The sequence below is a fragment of the Sciurus carolinensis genome, unplaced genomic scaffold (genome assembly GCF_902686445.1).
Source record: "Sciurus carolinensis unplaced genomic scaffold, mSciCar1.2, whole genome shotgun sequence".
NCBI lineage: Eukaryota > Metazoa > Chordata > Mammalia > Rodentia > Sciuridae > Sciurus > Sciurus carolinensis.
Window position 1 is genome coordinate 204,906 of NW_025920148.1, and position 5,803 is coordinate 210,708.

Here is a 5,803-nt window from a genome sequence, read left to right on the forward strand (position 1 = left end):
AGCTCTAGAGAAGGGAATGAAGTTCACTGTCCAAACCGCCATTTTCCTTTCTCCTTTATGCCACTGTTTTCCCATGCAACTGGTTGATTTGAAGACCTGGTGTAATTTCCTTTGGGTCCCAGCAGAAAGGATCAGGCAGCAACCGATTTCCTAGAACCCAGGAGAACAGGGTTTCAGGCTGCTCCCCTACCTGTGAACCTTTTGCTTCTGGCTTGTCCTCTAGCATTGCAAGGGAATTCAAGGGTTCCCCATCCACCAGGGGAAATTTATTTTTTTTCTTGTTAGTGAGTGAAAAAAAAATTTGAGCCTCAAAGACCATAATCAAAGGAAAGACACTTTACTGAAATTCTAAAGAAAAGAGGTCAAGGGTTCTTTCCTAGGGATACAGTATGAGGACAATCTGAAAGAGAGACTCAGGGAACAATTTAGTGTACAATTAAGGTTCTATTTCCATCCCAGGTGGTTATGATTTTATCATGGTTTTTGAAAATAGAAAAATATAAAAATAATTGTCCTCATCCATTGTCCATCTGTGCATCCATCCATCCATCCAAAAATCCATCCAAACATTCTACAGTCTTTTCTTGAAGGCCAGTGACATGCCAGGCACCATACTAGATGCTGGAGCCAGGATTGAGCAGCCAGTGAAGCCATTGGCTTCCTCATCCCCAGTTGCATCTTGCCTAATTTCACATATGCTGGAATGCTTGTTGACCTTCATTCTCTCTTCTCCTATTTAACATTTTCCTCTAACAGGGGTTTGGAAGTCTCTTGCTTTGAACTGGTTATAACTTTCTTCTGCAGTTTTAAAAACTCCCCAGTCCCAACCATGTGAAATTTTAGCCAGGAAAGGTTACCGTTTTCATTTTATTTATTTTCATGTATTTCAAGTTTCCAATTCTCCTTAGAAATAACAAATTGTTCATGCTATCATATCTGTATTACCCCTTCACATATTGATAATGGTGGTTGTAAAGAACTATATTCTAATTCCAGCATCTAGAACAACGTTGGGTCTGCTTGAAAGGATTTTACTATCTTTTGTCTCTAGGTCATAGGACTCCATTTGAATATTAATGCTTTATAAAATTTCATATAAAGTATACAGGAAACTAAGTCTAATTTTATATAGCTTCTCTCAGAGTATGCACAGCCCTACCCCATCTCCATTAGTTAGGATTATAGATGATAATTCAGCTTTCTTAGAGTGAAATTGCATGTTGGACACTGCCTTAGCTCTTACTATGATCAATTGGCCTGTGATCACATAAACATGTGACATTCAGCTCTGCCTCTACTTTTTATGTTTTATTTCATTCAAGATTGGTTTTATGGGGCTGGAGATGTGGCTCAGTGGTAGAGTGATTGCCTGGTATGTGCAAGGCTCTAGGTTCAATATTCATCACCACATATAAATAAATGAAATAAAAAGATCCCATTGACAAATAAAAAATATTTAAAAATATTGATTTTAATATCTCATTCAGAGGTCAAAACTTGAAGCCTCCAGTTTGTAAATGATGGCACGCAGAATCAATAATACCCAGACACCAGGTGTTCCATGTGGGAACAAGGTAGGAAAGAGGGACTCTTCAAACACTGTAGGGAGAGGACACTCAGAGCCACTGGGAAATGATGGGTGGTTCCAGGAATCTCTCATCCCATTTTAAATTGTGAAAAATATCTGAACTAACTTGATCTTAGGATCAGAATTAGAGTAACTGGAGCTGTCAACATGAGGGGGACATGATCCCAATTAAGATTCCTCCAGAGATGTGTCCAGGGATCTTAGAGAAAAGTTTGGAGCACAGCTCTCCCAGGGTTTTCATTAACCATCAGGGAGTAAATAATATTAAGAGACAGGTGACATGTTTTGTTGCAAAAGTGAGTTGTTTGATCTCAATTGAGATCTTGTCACCTTTCTAAAGACACTAAAATTACAGGCCTGCAGAGAAAGAAATTAAAGACATCCTTTCCATAAAACTTACAACTGTTTGTGCTCTTCTCAGCTGCATTGATTCCTCCCCTTTCTCAGCCATTTGAGTTAGTGTCTTTTCATCCACAGATACAAAATTAGTTTGTGGGTAGGTCCTTGATAGACTGTAGAAGGAAGGAATTTGAGTCTACTAGTGAGATTTCCAATGGCTGCAGAGGAAACAGGAGCTCCAACAGTCCTATTTGGGTCAGTGGACTGTATTCTCTATGATGCAATGAGGATACATTCTTGAAAGTTTGCTACTTTAATTAAGATCCTGTTAATCAATTTTTTCATAGGTAATATCTATTCATTTTAGTTGCTCATTTTCTAAATTCAATCACTTCTAGTCAGGTAACTTTCATATGATATATCATCTAGAGATTTTAAAGTTTACATATTAGTATAATGATATCAGGAAAGACTTAAGTTTTAATTTAACATTTTTATTAATTATAATTTTCTTCTCATTTTCATAAACCAAATAGAACTATTATTGATGTAAGGAACTTCTGTAGTTTAAATCATTATAAGTTTCAAAATGTTAAAAAAGGAAATGACATTCTGTGTACAAAACATCATTCATAGAGGGGAATCTCAGATTGCTATAAATTACCTACTTGTATTTTCTCATGAAATCTTTTGATCCCATTTAATTTCACCTATTAAACACTCCTTAACCTCTACTCTTTTTGCTATCTCATGTAAAATGATGAGAGGTTTTGGGAATACATTACATATTTTAAAAATCAACAAGAAAACTGGCAATTTCCCATTCTTGTCTTAAAAATATTCAGGAATATACTTCTTGGGGATTTGGGGAAGAATATTTGTGTTCACTAGTCTTTTATGTTTTAGTCACTAAAAAGAAAAGTACCCTTTCCAAGTTCTGTCACAGTGGAAATGTCTGTATCTGATTTTGTTTAGTGGAACATTATGGTCAGTGGACAGAATGGATCCTGTCCTGATCCCTGAACCTAACTTTCATATTTTTCCTCAAACTTGATTTTTCTTGTCTTTCACATGAACAGATACACTTGAATGTATCTCATTTTCTTTTAAGTAAGAAACAAAGAGCAAGATGACACAGGAACCCCAAACTTATTGAGCAAGAAAGCAGGATATGAATCATATATCACTATATTATTCAGGGACACAAGATTTTCCTGCAAGATTGCTTGGGTATACCAGTAATGACAGTGACAGCTTGGGTCCATAAAGAAGCATCTCTGGGAATTTCTGTTTCTTTACTCTAAAAGAACACTTTCACGTCTAGTGTTTTTTCTTGAAAGAAATTCAAAATAGTGGTAGTATAAATATCAAGCCTCCAAATGTGAAACCTGAGCTGTGTTATGCAACCCTGACAATTTACAAAAACAACCAATATTACCCACCTCTTTCTCACACATTGCTCTCATTCATTTGTCCAAACATTGGCCAGTGTTTGGTTCATCATGTTGCTGGATTTTGTGTATTTCACAGCATATATGTTTGCAGGACTGACATCTGCTGGGTGATGGTTATGTCTTTCCTGAGGTGTCAACCATCGCTCCCTAGTGCTCTTAATAGATTTTCAGCACACATAATGCCATAAGGTAGAGAGTGTCACCTACATGAATCTCACAAACACACTTGTTTGAAGCAGAACAAGTCTCAACTCCCAGATGCCCATAATCCATTTTTCAACTTAGTGCATAGAAGGGGAAGATAAGAAGGATTGGCAACATTGGTGAAGTTGAGCTCTGTGATAATGAGAATCCAAAGTAAGTGAGTGTATACTTGCATAGCTCATGAGGAATAAATAAAATTTATCTGTCATCTCATCTCTAAAAGGCAAGATGATGCTCACACTGCACATGAGAGAGCATGTGTATGCTTCCTTCACTATTTCACCCTGGATCTTCCCATGCAGGATGTCCCATAAACCTAAACTTGCAGTGGGTTCCAAAGAGAGGAGTCCTCCTCCTCTACTTCTCTCTACTTCTCTCCTGTCCTCCAGTTTATGTCCACAGTCTGAGAAGTTCTCACTTGTTTGAGGGGAACATGTATGATGATTCATGTATCATAAAGCTGTCCATGACTTTGGTGATAGCAGAATGGCACAATATCTAACATGACTACTTCCTTGATCCATACATGAAAGGGGTTTGACCTTAAGGGTCATTCAATTTTTATCTGAACTAAAAAATAAAAGTTCTAAATTTTATGAACTTTTCTGTGTTTAATTTATTATCTGTTTTTCTCACCTGCTCACTTGGTCTTTGCTTCCTCTTGCCAGAGATAAATTCTTCAAATATCTATTTCAGTAATGCACATATGACTCTGTGATTTACACATCCATACACAGAGAAAGTCCACTCTGGGTTCAGCTAGATTTCTCCAGGGCATAAAATACAATATTAGCACCTCATACAAGAGGGCATGAAGCATCACTCTGTAGATCCTTGTATGAAGAGTGTTTCTCAGATCACCCCAATGAAGGCAGAGAGATTGTGTCCTATCCCTTGATCACCTGAAGTGTGCTATGACAGGTTTGGTCAAAATGGGGCACAGTTGGGAAGGGCTGTGCCTCATGATTTCTCTTACCTTATTTTTATGGATAGATCCTTTTCCCAAAGATGCATTCCAACAAAAATTGTACAAAGGCATACAGATTACTATAGAACTTTCTTTACAATACATACTATATTTACATATTCTTAGCCATATATACTTGATGTGCATCATTTAGTGATATAATTGTGGTTTAAAACTGGTGATAGGTGTATGACTAGAAAGGTACACCTCTAGATTTGCTCCTGGCATTACATGGAGGAAGTTGTGGGAGATACTTATATGTGAAAAAGATTTACTTTTATATATTTTTTCTGTCAGGATTCAGGCATTAATCCTCATCTAATGAGACAAAGGAATAAATAATTCACTTATCTATGTTTGAGGTTGACAGACTTTTTAAATAAAGACTTTACAGTAAATAATGGTTATATGGAAACATTTTTCTAGAATTTTTTAAATATGTACCTTTAAATAATTTGCATAAGGCAAACAACTTAAAAATTTGTTAATTCCTTATGTTTTAAATAGAAATCACAGTTGCTGAGAGTCAAACTTCTAATTGGATCTATAATTTTACATAGAAATTCTGTAAAATAAAGATGTTATAATAATATTAAAAGCATTAAAATATAACCTTACTGAGAAAAGACAAAAAAACAAATCTTGAATTTTTATAAAGTGGATACAAATATACAATAAAAACAGAAGGGGAGAAGTAAATATAAGAGATTTAAAGGAATCTATGATTGTAAGAATATTATTGTAAAAAAGTTTAAAATGACAAATTTTGTATGTTAATGTAAAGAGATTAATATAAGTAAATGGAACCATATGCCAATGTTAGGATAATGAAAGCAGGTTTCCAGAAATCTCAGAAAGTTTTGATTCCATGCTACCCCATCACAAGTCCAGAAATACTTCAGGGAAGAATCCTTTTCAGGAAATTGCCCAGAGGGAACTTCCATAAACCCTTCCTTTTGAATAACCTCTGTCTTGATTACCCCACATACTAGAGAGGCACTCTGCTGTGCATCTGTTAGCTAAGAGTTTCAGAACTTCTAGATGGTGGAAGCAGGGTCCAAGAAAAATGCAGCTGGAGGACAAGACAGGGAGATGAGACATCATGTCCTTATTTACTTAAAGTCTCAATAACATAAAAATTCCCACCACTGAGGACTTATTGCCTACAATAATTCCAACCAAGTGTTTTTGTATTCTAAAATGACCAATGGGGGAAAGTTGGACACTATTCTAATCAGGTATTATAAGGCA